The following is a 17,217-nucleotide window of genomic DNA, read 5'->3' on the forward strand; positions in this document are numbered from 1 at the left end:
TGGTCCGCACGTGCACGCGGGAGGTGTCCAGCGGGGCCCCGCCCTTGGTCCACACCACCTGGGGCCGGGGCTTTCCCTTGAAGGGAACCACAAGGGTGAGGGGCTCTCCCACTTTGCGGACGTAGGTCTGGCGGAGGTGGCGGGGGAGCTGGATCTTGGCGGGCTCCGCAATCTCCCTAATGGTGACCGGCTGGACCAGGGTGGCCGGCTAGCTGCGCCCCGCGATGTTGACCCCGACGACTCGGAAGAGGATTCTGGCTCCGATCCCACTTGGACTCAATCTTGCACTTCCTAACCTCCAAAACTAAGGAAAACACTTTGAAGAAAAAGATTCAGTACTCTCTCACATGTTGATTCTCACCAGAACAAGCTCTATAATTTCCAAGACCCAGTGAACAATGAAAATGTGGGACCCTTCACTCAAAGATGATTAAGATTTGCAAGATGGCAACAGCAGAGCATTAAGCCAAGTGTGGGCCCTTCTGAGCACAGGGCTCTGTGCCACAACACAGGTCGCACACCTGTGAGCCTGGCTTTGATTCTCACGTTATTTTGCTGAAAGAAAAGAATATTAACGTAGACCACTTCTGAGTAAAAAGGGAGTGGGAATATTTGCCCAGGATCTACTTCCTGGAGCAAAATCTTTGAGAAGTTCCATTTTCTTTCTCTGCTGGTAGCAGAAGAAACTTCAGACATGGATAAGAGGTGGATCCATTCCCAGGAGGTGCCACTTTCAATTGATTTTAAGGAGGTGTAGAAGAGAGAAAAAAGACTCACTTTTTTTCTTCTTTCTAATTTGGATGAGAAGCTTTCTGGAGATGGAAGACAAATGACAATATGGAAAGGAATTTTCAGAGGGATAATATTATAAATAGCTCTGAAAGCATAACAAAGTGAAGCCAATAAAAATGGATATGCTGCACAGTCCGAAATTCCACAAAGATTCTCTTTCAACAATACACTTTATTAATAAATCAGCTTTCTTTGCTCCATTAAAATCATAAAGCAAAAAAAAGAAAGAAAGAAAATGGTCCCAGCTAATCGGAAGGCTGAGGCGGAAGAATTGCTTGAACCCAGGAGGCGGAAGTTTCCGTGAGCTGAGATTGCACCACTGCACTCCAACCTGGTGACAAAGCAAGACTCTGTCTCAAAAAAAGAAAAAAATAAATAAAGCTCCCACATTAGATTCCTCAGCTGACAGTTTTAAACCAGAGCATTTATGTTGGTTAAAAACTGAATTTTTGGCTTGACACAGTAGCTCATGCCTCTAATCTCAGCACTTTGGGAGGCTGAGGCAGGTGGATAACTTGAGGTCAAAAGTTCAAGACCAGCCTGACCAACATGGTAAAACTCTGTCTCTACTAAAAATACAAACTTAGTCAGGCGTGGTGGTGGGCACCTCTAATCCCAGCTACTCAGCTGAGGCAGGAGAATCACTTGAACCCCAGAGGCAAAGGTTGTAGTCAGCCAAGATCGCACCATGGCACTCCTGCCTGAGCAACAGAGTAATACTCCATCTCAAAAAATAAATACATACATACATACATAAATACATAAATAAAATTTTAAAAATTAAAATTTTAATTATTAGAAAATATGTCAGAACTCCTTAAGAAGTTACCTCTACACTGTATATTTTTCTAAATTGCTTCTCAAATTATAGTTCAGTATGACGCACATGAATGTCACTGAGATCGGGTATTATTTGGACTAAATTAATACATTTTGCAAGTACTTACTGTCAGCTATTCTCTGATGCCATGCCATGAGTAATGCTTGTCTTTTGGTAAATCATTTAAAACACAGATTCTCATTGAAGGTATATGTTGAATAAATATTTGTTATGTTACAGATGTCAACCCTGATGCCTAACAAATGATGACCCTTCTCAGGTCAATCTTCCCTATCCACAGCCATTGTTGAAGAATCCACCTGGTGCAGATAATGGAGTTCTAGCCCCCTTGATTTAGCTGATTGACCCTAGGAAGACACCAGTAGCATAAGCAACTCCTAGTGTGGAAAGGTATTCAAGGTCTATTGTATTCTCTTTTGGGAATTTGAATTTGAATATGGGGATATAATTAGTGATTAATAAGGGTAGGAGGGTAAAACTGAATGACTCATGGGATAGAGGTAGAATGCTGATTCATGACTGGAAGCCAAAGTTCTGAGGAAGCAGAACTCTGCCTAAGCAGAAGTTAGAAAGAGGAGAATGGACTGCAGATTTGTCTGTAGCTGTATGAACAGGAATAATGAAGCATGTAATTGGCAAGTAACTAAATTAAGGTAACGTCAGAACAGTGGTGTAAAGATTCTGCCATGTTACAAGGTTTTTGCCTTTCAGAACACGAGAGTGTCTCAGTTTTCTATAGCCAGATATCCTTAGGGTACACTTCCTATTACATAACATAATTGAAGTATAATTGAAGTATGTTTCTATTTCTTGACACAGAGAACTATACATTTTTTTAAAAACCAGGTCTTACTCTATTACCCAAGCTAGAATGTAGTGATGCTGTCATGGCTCACTGCAACCTTAACCTTCAGGGCTCAAGTGATCCTCCTGCTTCAGCCTCTTGAGTAGCTGGGACTACTGGTGCATGCCACTGACCTGGCTATTTGTTTTTTATAGAGGCAGAGTCTGGCAGAGTAGGTGTTGGTGAGCTTGGCAAAGCAGCCGATCTCACAGTTGTTCTCGAAAGACGCTCGGACCGCCATGAGGCCAAATAACCGCAAGCTCCACACGCCTTTTTTTTTTTTTTTTTTGAGAAGACAGGCAGAGAGCAGTCCCTTTCAAGGGCCTCATTTATTTACATCAAGTTTAACACTGTTAGCAGTTCACAGTCAGACAATAGAGTGAGAGAATTAAATTGGAAAACAAACAACCAAAAATATATTACATTAACAAGAACAAATACCTGACAACACTGGTAGTGTGACCCACGACTGCTGTGTTTTTAGTTGAATCCCACATTGTCTCACTATGTCCCCTTAGCAATGCACACAGTGCCCGATGCTCCAAACCTCACCTTCTGTGTGCCACACACACACCTGCAGGGCGCGACCTTTGGCATAAATGTTACATGAGTTTTAAATTATCTGAATCCGCATGTTTTAGGACAAAGTTCTGTCAACCACCATGAAATGTTTAAACTTATTTTTACTAAGAGGGCATAAAACTGGCGCTTGTCCACTGATAGTCATTAGAGAATCAGACAGCAGGGAGGGAAAAGTGCAGGGTCTGGGAGGAGATGGGGGTTCCTAGCACGCGGCAACAAACAGCTAAGTCAGCCTGCCCACAGTCAACACACCAACCACACCACTGCTGTTCAGCCAAGGGAAGGGCTGAGCGATTCCTTTTACTTATTTCCCCTCTCTTAATGGGCATGACAGCAGAGCAGGTGTGCTTATGGACACAAACACACACTAGCTGCACAGATCTGAGATGCGAGGGTTTTCAAACACATACCCTAAAGAACCGTAAGAAGAGAATGTCATTGTTCCTTTCTAGTTTCTGAATACTGACAACCAGCCTAATCAAGGTGATTTCTCAAGATCTCAAGAAATTCCTCTCTCCAATATTGAAGTCCAGGAAATACAGAGAACACCACAAAGATAAAAAAAAAAAAAAAGAAATTCCTCTCATTACATAATGGAGCATAAGTGGCAACAGTGAAAAATTACTGTCAAAATGGAGGAGAGCTGGTTTGTCTGACCCTCATCTACCAGAAGCATCTCTGTCTTCTAGCCTTCTTGCCACTCACAATACCTGAGGTTTACTGTTGATGACCCTGAAGCATTCCTACTCCCGCAATACCTTCTGAAACAATACATTTGCATATTCTTTTTGTGTTGTAATTGCTGAAAATTAAGTATACATACACGTGAAAACTTAAGTCCCATTCTCCAACTAAAGTTTATGGTACCTAATGACAAGATTTAAACCTCCTGCTCTGAGATTCAGAAGCAAATCTAAGCAAGTTCCAACTATACCAATTCCCTGTATTTCCCTTCATAAAGCCTGCTAACATTGGACAGTTTGGGTCCAGCGTGTACTAAAGGGCTTGTGAGCATGCTCGGAGCCCCCAGGTTCTGAGGGTTCAGCTCAGTAACCTGGAGTGACAAGTAGGAAGTCTGCTCACGTGAGTACAAAGATGAACAAAGAATCTCCCAAAACAGATACAGACGACATGTATCACAATTCTACGCCAGACATGGTGTGGTCTGAGGAGAGTGCTCAGCCTGGCCTTTCCCCTTCAACATGCCAGCTGCTCCCTCTGAGTGAACACAGCTTTGCTACTGTGCTCTGGCTAAAAGGTAAGATTTTTCTAGGAGAGGTAAACAATTTCAAAGCTATAGATGTACATGAGGACAAAGAAATAAGTGCACTTGGAGGGAAGGGCTCAGCGAGACCCCACCAGGGGTCTTGAGAAACGCAGCAATTGCCAAGTGAGCACTCTCAGAAAAACATTTCAAGTGGGGGATTCTCAAAGATGGGGGCTCTGGGCCACTGCCACCCAAGAAGCTCATGTCTACCAGTTCTAGTTCAATAATCATGCAAAATCAACCCAGCTGACAAGTCCTTGCCTCTGTGAGACTCCTGAAACCCATCTTTGAAGGCAGCAATCTCCAAGGGTGGCCTCTTAGCAGCTTCTGCCATTCCAAGTCAGCTTCGAATCACGACCTGCCACAGGCCTCCTTACCTGGGAAGAAGTATGGGATCTCCTTATCCTGATCCCACAGGGTGAAGCCTTCCCTCATTTCCTGTCCTTTGGATCTAGAATATTGAGTCAGAAATGAAGGTATCATCTTGGTTTTGTTTTTTTGAAGAGTCTCGCTCTGCCACCTAGACTGGAGTCCAGTGGCATGATCTCAGCTGACTGCAACCTCCGCCTCCTGGATTCAAGCAATTCTTCTGCCGCAGCCTTGGGAATAGCTAGGATTACAGACAGACCACTGCCCAGGGACTCAGACTCTGTTGCTGTCCTTCCCAGCCCTGGTCTTCCTGGGCCCTCGCTGCTCCTCTGCCCTTTCTGGGGTTGGGGTGGGTGCAGGGGTCACTGTGTTCCCTGTTTGCCTTGTACCCCCAATCTCCCCACTCCCTCTCCACTCCGTATGACTTCCCTGTCTTTTACCTGCTCTGTAAATACTCCCTTCTCCCAATAAAACTTGGTGTGTGTTCTCCCAAAAAAAAAAAAAAAAAAAAAAAAAAAACGGCGTGTGGAGCTTGCGGTTATTTGGCCTCATGGCGGTCCGAGCGTCATTCGAGAACAACTGTGAGATCGGCTGCTTTGCCAAGCTCACCAACACCTACTGCCTGGTGGCCATCGGAGGCTCGGATAACTTCTACAGTGTGTTCGAGGGCGAGCTCTCCGATACCATCCCCGTGGTGCACGCGTCTATCGCCGGCTGCCGCATCATCGGGCGCATGCGTGTGGGGAACAGGCACGGTCTCCTGGTACCCAACAATACCACTTACCAGGAGCTGCAACACATTCGCAATAGCCTCCCAGACTCAGTGCAAATTCGGCGGGTGGAGGAGAGGCTCTCAGCCTTGGGTAATGTCACCACCTGCAATGACTACGTGGCCTTGGTCCACCCAGATTTGGACAGGGAGACAGAAGAAATTCTGGCAGATGTGCTCAAGGTTGAAGTCTTCAGACAGACAGTGGCTGACCAGGTGCTAGTAGGAAGCTATTGTTGTCTTCAGCAATCAGGGAGGGCTGGTGCATCCCAAGACTTCAGTTGAAGACCAGGATGAGCTGTCCTCTCTTCTTCAGGTCCCCCTTGTGGCAGGCACTGTGAACAAAGGCAGTGAGGTGATTGCGCTGGGATGGTGGTGAACGACCAGTGTGCCTTCTGTGGCCTGGACACAATGAGCACAGAGCTGTCAGTGGTGGAAAGTGTCTTCAAGCTGAATGAAGCCCAGCCTAGCACCATTGCTACCAGCATGCAGGATTCCCTCATTGACAGCCTCACCTAAGTCACCTTCCAGGTTGTTCCGTGGGCTCTTGGCTCCGGACTCAGGCACCTTCTCCATGCTCCACCCAATCTGTACTGGATGCTGGCAGGGAGGTGGCAGAGAGCTCACTGGGACTGAGTGGCTGGGCACCCAGTCTTTTTCCACCTGTGCTCATCGCCTGGATCTATCATCATGCAAAAACCTGCTCTGTTGTGCTGGCTGGCAAGCCCTGTGACTGTTGGCTGAGGATTCTGCTGCCCTGTGCCACCCCATTAAAGTGCAGCTCCCCTTGGCCAAAAAAAAAAAAAAGACCTGCCCAGGCTGGTCTTGAACTCCTGGCTTCAAACATTCCTCCTGCCTTGGACTTCCAAAGTACTGGGATTACAGGCATAAGCCACCACACCCAGCCCAGAACCTACTATTTGCATGAAATATTTTTTAGCTTCCTAATATTTTAAAGCAAATAGAATCCTGTATACCTTAAGAAATGGTGAGAGCTAAAGTACCTTTCACAAATTCCTCTTTGTCCTCTTCATTCCCCATTGTTATCCACTGAGACAACTCTGTAGAGTCTGTTCCCTCTTCATAGAGTTTAAAACCCACTGAGCTGAACTAAAGATACAAATAAGTCCATAAGCAAGTGATGAATAAAAAGTGGGATGCAGACATACAGAGGTATTTTTTTTTCTTTTGGTGGATTTGGAGAATTATTTTATCACAATTCCTATCATGAGTCTTTGGCTAGGGAATCTTGTTATTCTTCAACTATACTCATTTCTACTATGATTGCCTGCAACATCACAACATTTCATGCAACTATAATCTTAATAACTGTAGCTTAAACCACATCCTTGAACCCCAGACTCCTCTGTCAAATTGCCTACTGTCTTAGTCCATTTGTGTTGCAATATAGAAATACTTGAGACTGAAAATTTTATCAAGAAAATAGTTTTATTTGGCTTACAAGTCTGAAGCCTGTACAAGAAGGATGGTACCAACATCTGCATCTGATAAGGGCCTCAGGAAGCATACGCTCATGGCAGAATGTACACACTCATGGCAGAATCTATACATTCATGGCAATGGGGAGCAGGCATTGCCTGGTGAGAGAGACGAAAAGGAAAGAGGGAGGTGCCAGATTCTTCAACAATCAACTCTCTAAAAAACTAACAGCAGAACTTGCTCATTATCATGGCACCAAGTCTTTCATGAGGGATCTGCCCCATGACCCTACCTCCCAGTAGGCCCCACCTCCAACACTGGCATTCAGATTTCAACATGGGATTTGGAGGGATGAATATCCAAACTATACTTACCTACCAAATATCCCTTTATATGTCTAACAGGAATCCTGTAAAGTAGTGGAAAAAATTATCATTATACAAAGCGGTTGCATATCTATACTGAAGAGAAAATGTTCAGCTAGCTGGTAAAATACATATGTTGAATCTGGTAATTTGGTTAAAGCAAAGCATCATAGACTTTACAAATTAATGTGAATTTTCATATACTGATTTACAGTTCTGATCATAGTTAATTCACGTTTTGGTTTTATTTATTTATATAACGAGTTTATATATAAATTTATATTTTAAATATTTAAATGACCATAAACAATTTAAATTATTATTGGTAATGAACAATGCTTTCTTTACCTCTAAAATAAAATATATCCATGAGAACCCTCAACAGACACCATTATTACATGTTAACATTATATGTTATTCACCAAATAGTCTTTTTATCTGAAAGCATCTTAATAGCAAAAATTTTTAATTAGACATTTTTAGAATGGGAGCTGCATGATTTTGTTGAATAAAGCAGGATAAATTCATGACACCTCTTTGATGTATCAAAGTAAAAAAGCAATTTTGAAAACCAAACAAAGAATATACAAATATTCCTTCCACCCCATTTATTTCTGACTCTTACCAAGTCTTCAAAGGCAAAGCTTATGATTAGAATGTTTATTGGAGGGTCATTTGGCAATATGAATAAATAAGCTAAAAGGTTAATTTTTTGACAATTTAACAGCTTCAAAATATATTGATTTGCTGAAAATATTTGGTTTATCAGCAGCTGAATTTTCTTGTAGGAGTATATGCTTTTGTTTTCTTTCCACCTCCTATTCTTTAATAATTGTGTTATGGCAAAAAAGTAGAAATGATGCTTAAGTGGAGAAAGATAAAAGTGAGATAGAGGGTGAACAAGGGAGTTGTAAAATAAAATAGAATTCCATTCATAGTGGTAACAAAAAATAAAACCTCTACCTGCTGCTAGTATTGCCTTTATCACTGGCAATATTAGTAAAACAATCTCCAGAATGTAACTCAGTAGATGCACTTCTATATTACATTTTATGTAATTGTAGAAGGATTGTTTATAGAAAAATAAGGATTTTTAAAAGGCAACTGTGTGTAAGAGTCTGTAAGCGGTACCTCACACATAATTTTACATTTAGAAAAGTCTTCAAGGTCTTTATTGTTACCCTGTTTTGCAGGCTATGAAACAGAGGTACCAAGCTATAAAGTAATCATGTGCCCTGGGTCAGACAATGTGGACTAAACTTGGGTATCAAACCCAGGACTGTCTGGCTTCTAAATTCATACTGTGGCCATTACATCCCTTTAATTAAAAAAAAAAAAAAGTGACTACAGGATGCCAGGCTTTTGGTAAAACTTAAGGCCTATGTTCTTGTAAACTTGTTCTTAACGGCGATTCCTGTATTTATGTTCTAAAAGTATTCAGAGCGTTGTCTACATTTTAAACCTTCCAAGTTAACTAATTTAAAGAGAAAAACATACATTTATGTTTGTAATTTCTAAGGCATCAAAATAAATCTAATAGTAGAGTTATTTTTAGTTGCAATTTGTAGAGTATATACTAAAAAATGTAAAGTGACTGAAATACTTGCCTCTTACCTTGAGACGGTTGTCCTTCAGTGTCCATGATGATGTATTTAACATTCTTATAACATGTAGACCTATATACTACTCACTTGTTATGCTTAGCATTACCAGTATTACTGTTACTACTAGCTCTCCAAAGTAAAGACTTTATTGGTGCAGTAAATCATTTTCAGGACTACTGAATTTCTTCCTTCATTTCTCCATGATAAAGCAGTACATTCTATGTGGTTGTGGCTTTCAACACCAAAAAGCAATTTCAGTATTTATTTTTAGGGACTCTGTGCATTCTGTAGGTATGAAGAAAAAGATGGTGGTATGTGTCTCTTAAAGGACTAAATGAGGATTGGCAAGTACGATAGTTTCCCCGAACCCCACAACCACCTCCTTCTAGCACTGGCTTCTAGAAGCCTAGGGTCAAATTTATGGATTTATTTATTTTTACTTTATTTTTTATTTTTTTGAGATGGAGTTTTGCTCTGTTGCCCAGGCTGGAGTATAGTGGTGCAATCTTAGCTCATTGCAACCTCCATCTCCCAGGTTTAAGTGAACTTCTTGCCTAGCCTCCCAAGTAGCTGGGACTACAAGCACGTGCCACCAAGTCTGGCTAATTTTTATATTTTTAGTAGTGACAAGGTTTCACCATGTTGGCCAGGCTGATCTTGAACTCCTGACCTCAGGTGATCCACCCGCTTCAGTCTCCCAAAGTGTTGGGATTACAAGCATTAGCACACTGTACCCAGCCTAGGGTCAAACTTAAAACACAGTTGTTGTAACTAATTCCTTTTCCTAGTTAAAATATCCTTTCTCGTTTTTACAAGTTTTTAATTTTACTCCTGAAATTTGTTTTTTTGGTCTGTACTTACATGTGCATTTTTGGATAATATGTTTATATATTATACTGTCTCCAATTCTTTTTAGAAAGAATGTGTATTCTCTTTCCACTGAATAACCATGACTCTCTTGTATCAAATAAAAATAAAAGATAATTTAGCTGTTAAATCTATGAAGCCAAGGAAAATTATGGCTGGATAAATAATTTATTGACTATAGGATAAATAATTTATTGACTATATTAATGAAATTTGTCATTGTCTTACCACACTTCCTATATAATAATATTACCTTTCAAGAAGTTACTTAAAAAGGGTTGCCTTTGTAAACATTTTCTGGAGTATTATCTTACCAGCGGCTTGAAAAATGTGAAAAGGCAAAACACAAAATGTGTATATGTTTGAAAGCTGATCTTCACGACTAAGAGGAAATAGTAGCTTTTGGTTTTTGTATTCATTGCACACAGCCGTGAATGGGTGGTTAGTGCATGACACCAAACATTCTGTGGTGAGATTTGCTGTAATAACACAAACAAACAGGTTAAACCCAGAAATGACCTTTTAAAGTGCAGGCATTCAGTTTTGACAAAAATGTTCAACAGTAGGCTTGAGGTTAAAATATAAAAATGTTAACCCCTATAATAAGGCAGCTTATGTCAAAACACAGGATGATAAGAACAGACGGTTCATATTAACACAAGCAAACAAACAAAAGCCTGAAAACAGCAGTACAAAACGAGCAATGGCAAGAGGTGAACTATAATTCTTTAACAAACTGGCCCTAAAATATGTATGCCTTGGCCAATCAGCATTTATTGTGAATTGGAGGTACAAGATAATACAAGTCATTGCTTGAAAGGAAGGTGATAGAACTTACATCCATTACATAAATCTACACACAAGTGAAATTTCTACATAAAATTACTTGTACAGGAGCATGTAATAAGATTTGGAGAAGAGAGAAATGTCTCATGCATGAATAAATACAAATACAAATTCAAGTTGCTATGTCTCAGTACGTTCCAAGAGTTATATTTCTCTCCGTCTGTTCTTCTGCCAAATTATAGAACACTAAAATATAGAAAAATTATATTTGTTTCCAAGAGTAATATTCTGAGTATAAAACGAATCAAATCATTAGTCTTATACTCAGAATATTTATGAAGCATCTACTGTGTCTGCATGATATTTCATTTAAACCTATGTGGGGGTTAAATGATAGCTTTTTTTCTTTATTTTTTTGAGATGGAGTCTCACTCTGTTACGCAGGCTGGAGTGCAGTGGCATTATCTCAGCTCACTACAGACACCACCTCCCAGGTTCAAGTGATTCTCCTGCCTCAGCCTCTCAAGTAGGTGGGACTACAGGCATCTGCCACCACAACCAGCTAATTTTTGTATTTTTAGTAGAGATGGGGCCTCACCATGTTGTCCAGGCTGGTCTAGAATTCCCTACCTCAAATGATCCACCCACCTCGGCCTCCCAAAGTGCTGGGATTACAGGCATGAGCCACGGTGCCCAGCCAGAAGATGATAGTTCAGATGAGGAGATGTTCATAAGAAATACTGTGAATGGTTTTGTTCTTATGAGTGAAGTGGTTTGTGATTATGGATGAGGAAAAAAAGAAGCAAGAGTGAAGGTTTCTGTTCCACAAACTGAATATTGGGCTTGCTTTTTCTTCCTCCTTTTAAAAATCTTTCTCCTTTCTTGTATACCTCAGACACTTCAGTGCTGAGCCCAGGCTGGCTAGAGTGGAGGAAGAATGAGGCTGGATTGCTTACGGGACAGTATTTTAGTTTTTCTTTTCTATTGGCCTCAAATCTTGACTTGAGTCTTGGTCACAGTAAATTCACCTTGGTGACTGTTCTTGACTATGTATATAAAGAAGAATTAGATAATTTTGTTGGCTGCAGGGTTGGCATCCTTGATCTTTCCTAATCTGAGGGTCAGAGCAAGGGAAGAGAAGAAGCCCTCTCAAATGCCAACTGACTCTAAACTTTGGTTTTATGAATGTCCTAGGTATGTGATTGTTGTCCTTCACAGATACTTTCTGTGATAGTATGTCAATAGGATCAGCTGTCAGTAGGAAGCTGATCTATTTGACCTCTTAAATAAAGTGAAAGGCTTCAAGGATACCTGCTTACATGGAACGCTATTCTATATCCAATTGCTTTTATTAACTTACTTTATAAATTGAAAAACTGAGTAGCATAGAAAATTTAGTGACTTCCTAGCATTGCTCAGCAAGTCAAGGTCAAAATAATGCCTACTTCTGAAATTGAATGGAAAGCCTAAAAATCAGGTACTTGTGCATGTGCATTTTTTTCTCAGTCCTCATAGAGGCTCTGTTATGTTTTCTGTGGCCACGTGTTTCTCTCAGTCAGCCATGTTTCAAAACCACAAGCTCTCAGAAGCAATATCTCTGGGAGTGGCAGCATTGGTGGCATTTGGTTCATCACTGACCTGGGAACCCTGCTCTGAACAGCAGCCCATCAGCACAGACGTGCCTGTGATTGATCCACAAAATGCATTCATTCCATGAGGGCCAATATTCATCAGATTGAATGAATTGAACAGGCCAGGGGTAGTAATGTGTGTGCAGAAATCTCCACCGTATTTTTATTTTTTAAAACTGTAAACTCCACTTCTCAGAATAAAGAATTTTCTTTCCATTTGCAAGATTTCTCACTCTGTCTCTGACGTCTCCATGTTTCCTCTCTGCTACATTGGCCCTGAATGAGCTGTAAATGGGATAATGTGGAGCACAGGAAGATAGGATGTTCAAGAGGGCAGAGCAGGGAGGGCGATCCTTTTCACAGCCGCTGTTCTAATGGCTGGTTCAGTCTTCCGGGTGGTCAGCTCAGTCATCAGTACTAGCACTATAGACAGTGCGCCCTTCCCGCTGCTGGGACCTTTGTCATACTTACTGCTGCATTCAATGCCAGCCTGACAGTGCAGTGTTGGCAGAATTTTTCTAACCTCAGGTACAGGAGAAAAGCAAAACAGTTACAGGATGAATGGATCAGAGCCATTTCTTATCTCTCCTTGGAAGAAAGTACTCTTTTCTTATTCTTCAGACACATTAGAATGAAATAAGGCAACATGTGGTAGGGAAAGAGATGAATCAAATAATTTCCTTATGTTTCAGTTGATCCTAAATGCTGCATTAACATGCATTCAACCACTGGGAGGGTGGAACTGGGGTTGCCATAGAATAATTTGGGGATGGTCCGCAGAGCATTATGTGTGCCCTTCAACCAAATCCCACAGGTAGTTAAGCCTTTTTCTGTGTGCCTCTGTGGCAGGGATCCTCCTTCCTGGAGGTGACAGAGAAGTATCTACAGATGTTTTCTGCAGATGTCTCCCAGTGAGGCCTCCCTCTTACTGTGTACTTTCTCTCATTGACTGTTTCCTTTCTTAGTTCCTATATCTATTTGTTTCCTCCCAATGAATGTTTTGCTGCTGTTGTGTCTCTCACATCTGTTTCCTGGATCCCTTGACTCTGACTTAACTTTGTCACCTCTTTTTCCTTGCACCTGTGATGTAGCAAGAAGACTATCTGTTCTTTTCAAGATGTCTTGTCAAAACTCACTTTTGGAAAAAGTTTCAGTACATTACCACGATAATTGCATTTTTAATTACTAATAATTTTCAAAAGAAAAAATACACATACATGTACAATGGAAATAGGCTTCTTTTCTCTAACTTAAACCATCCACTATATGTTAAATATATGCTACATTTAATGCATTCATTTATTTAATACACATTCACTAGCTAAAAGGACTTACAGTTTAGATTTAGGAAGAAATTTGCCTGATATGCAATGAAACAGTACATGGAAAAGTAAACTAATACACCAGTAAAAATCAAAACTTGGTCTTTCAATATTGAAGCTGTATTTTTTTCCATTATGACACATTACTAGTACACTAGAGAGAATAGAAGAGTCTAGTAAAAACTGTTGGACCAGATAACGTATCCTGTCAACAGACAGGTTTTTAAAAATTATGTGCCATGATGGCATATATACTCTCTTAAATTTGTTACAGATATTCTAGTAAATAATTTTCCTCTTACTTCTTTGTATTTCTACCCTTTCTCTTTTAGGTTTTTCTACAAAACTTTCTGTTTTCTCATTTATTATCCCCATACAATTGCTTGCTTTTATTTTCCATGCTTCTTAACTTTCATTCAAATTATGCAACTAAATAAATGTTAAAAACTATAATTTATATGTAGTCTTGCAGTCAAAGATAATTTGGTAACATAACAAAGATTTCTTATACATTTTCCTTTAGTATATGACATATAGTTAAGACTGATATAGAACCCTTAGGATGCATTTGTAGGTAACTAGTGTATCCAATCTTTCTGTCTCTCTATCTAGTCTTGGAACCTAAAAATACAGAAGTATGCACCTTGCTAAAGACAAAAGAAGCACAACCATGGTGGAATGCAAGAATTTGTACAGATGTTAAGAATGTGCTTCAGCCTGGTTCTCGCATTTAAGAATCAATTGTAGAAAATAAAGACAGGAAATTCTAAAGCGTATCATCGATTTCCTAGAAATAAATAGTATAAAGTGGAGGCAGAGAGGAAATGAAATGGGGTAAATAGCACAGAAAATGAAAATAAATGCCAAATTTGGAGGTATTAAAATAATTCTGTAAACATGTTTTTCTTTTTTTTTCTGTAAGTTGTATCAACAATGTTTATTCAACCATGTTGTTTGGAAGGCAGACAAAATAATGTATAGATGGCATATCAAAATACAAAAATAATAAAATCAACAATGACTATCAGTGAACATTGGTGCAATGTACGAGTGCAGCTCTGCATCATGCAATCACGTGTGTAGGTTGGTGTAAACATCACTACAATCAAGCCACAGAACTATTCCGTTATCACAAATATCCACCTTGTGCTATTCCTTTACGGTCCCATTCATCATCTTATCATAGGCCCTAACTCTAACTTTCAGCAACAACTAATTTGTTTTTTTTTTTTTTCTATAGTTTGGTCACTTTTTTTTAAATTGTACTTTAGATTCTGGGCTACATGTGCAGAACATGCAGGACTGTTGCATAGGTACATACATGGCAATCTGGTTTGCTGCCTCCATCCCTGTCACCTATATCTGGCATTTCATCCCATGTTATCCCTCCCCAACTCCCTGCCCACGATGTCCCTCCCCTTGTTCCCCCCAACAGACCCCAGTGTGTGATGCTCCCCTCCATGTGTCCATGTATTCTCATTGTTCAACACCCACCTATGAGTGAGAACATGAGGTATTTGATTTTCTGTTCTTACATCAGTTTGCTGAGAACGATAGTTTCCAGATTCATCCATGTCCCTACAAAGGACATGAACTCATCGTTTTATATGGCTACATAATATTCCATGATGTCTACGTGCCACATTTTCCCTGTCCAGTCTATCATTGATGGGCATTTGGGTTGGTTCCAGGTCTTTGCTATTGTAAGCAGTGCCGCAATGAACATTTTGTGCATGTGTCTTCATAATAGAATGATTTATAATCCTTTGGATATATACCCAGTAGTGGTATTGCTGGGTCAAATGGAATTTCTATTTCTAGGTCCTTGAGGAATCGCCACACTGTCTTCCACAACGGTTGAACTAATTTACACTCCCACCAATAGTGTAAAAATGTTCCTATTTCTCTGCATCCTCTCCAGTATCTGTCTCCAGATTTTTTAATGATCGCCATTCTAACTGGCGTGAGATGGTATCTCAATGTGGTTTGATTTGCATTTCTCTAATGCCCAGTGATGATGAGCATTTTTTCGTGTTTGTTGGCCTCATATATGTCTTCTTTTGAAAAGTGTCTGTTCATATCCTTTGCCCACTTTTGAACGAGTTTGTTTGTTTCTTGTAAATCTGTTTTAGTTCTTTGTAGATTCTGGATATTAGCCCTTTGTCAGACGGGTAGATTGCAAAAATTTTTTCCCATTCTTTTGGTTGCCAATTCACTCTAATGACTGTTTCTTTTGCTGTGCAGAAGCTGTGGAGTTTGATTAGGTCCCATTTGTCTATTTTGGCTTTTGTTGCCAATGCTTTTGATGTTTTGGTCATGAAGTCCTTGCCTATGCCTATGTCCTGAACGGTTTTGCCTAGATTTTCTTCTAGGGTTTTTATGGTGTTAGGTCTTATGTTTAAGTCCCTAATCCATCTGGAGTTAATTTTAGTGAAAGGTGTCAAAAAGGGGTCCAGTTTCTGATTTCTGCACATGGCTAGCCAGTTTTCCCAACACCATTTCTTAAACAGGGAATCCTTTCTCCATTGTTTGATTTTGTTGGGTTTGTCAAAGAACAGATGGTTGTAGACATGTGGCATTGCTTCTGAGGCGTCTGTTCTGTTCCATTGGTCTATATCTCTGTTTTGGTACCAGTACCATGCTGTTTTGATTACTATAGCCTTGTAGAATAGTTTGAAGTCAGGTAGTGTGATACCTCCAGCATTGTTCTTTTTGCTTAGAATTGACTTGGCTATGCGGGCTCCCTTTTGGTTCCCTATGAAGTTTAAGATGGTTTTTTCCAGTTTTGTGAAGAGGGTCATAGGTAGCTTGACAGGGATAGCATTGAATCTATAAATTACTTTGGGCAGTACGGCCATTTTCACAAGATTGATTTTTCCTAACCATTAGCATGGTTAGGAAGATGTTTTTCCATCTCTTTGTGTTCTCACTTATTTCCTTGAATAGTGGTTTGTAGTTCTCCTTGAAGAGGTCCTTTACATCCTCTGTTAGTTTTATTCCTAGGTATTTTATTCTCTTTGTGGCAATTGTGAATGGCGGTTCGTTCTTGATTTGGCTCTCTTTAAGTCTGTTATTAGTGTATAGGAATGCTTGTGATTTTTGCACATGAATTTTGTATCCTGAGACTTTGCTGAAGTTGCTTATCAGTTTCAGGAGATTTTGGGCAAATAGAGACAGTCTGACTTCCTCCTTTCCTAATCGAATATGCTTTATTTCTTTTTCTTGGCTGATTGCTCTGGCTAGAACTTCTAATACTAAATTGAAAAGGAGTGGTGAGAGAGGGCATTCTTGTCTAGTGTCAGATTTCAAAGGGAATGCTGCCAACTTTTGTCCATTCAGTATGATATTGGCTGTAGGTTTGTTGTAAATAGCTTTTATTATGTTGAGATACGTTCCATCGATACCTAGTTTATTGAGGGTTTTTAGCATAAAGGGCTGTTGAGTTTTGTAGAATCCCTTCTCTGCATCAATTGAGATAATCGTGGTTTTTGTCTTTGGTTCTGTTTCTGTGGTGGATTATGTTTATAGACTTGCATATGTTCAACCAGTCTTGCATCCCTGGAATGAAGCCTACTTGATCATGAAGGATAGTTTTATGATGTGCTGTTGCAATCAGTTTGCCAGTATTTTATAGAAGATTTTTGCATCTATGTTCATCGTCAATATTGGCCTTAAGTTTTCTTTTATGGTTGAGTCTCTGCCAGATTTTGGTATCAGGATGATGTTGGTCTCATAAAA

General features: G+C 40.1%; 1 pseudogene across 1 annotated transcript; it reads left to right on the plus strand.

Annotated features, from left to right (window-relative positions):
* The first annotated feature begins 5,217 nt into the window (after positions 1-5,217).
* Positions 5,218-6,274, plus strand: LOC116531436 (annotated as a pseudogene). Its single transcript, XR_004260424.1, has one exon. The product of XR_004260424.1 is annotated as a eukaryotic translation initiation factor 6 pseudogene (transcript).
* Positions 6,275-17,217: the final 10,943 nt, after the last annotated feature.

The sequence above is a fragment of the Sapajus apella genome, unplaced genomic scaffold (genome assembly GCF_009761245.1).
Source record: "Sapajus apella isolate SASKATOON/1434 unplaced genomic scaffold, GSC_monkey_1.0 scaffold71, whole genome shotgun sequence".
Classification (NCBI taxonomy): Eukaryota; Metazoa; Chordata; class Mammalia; order Primates; family Cebidae; genus Sapajus; species Sapajus apella.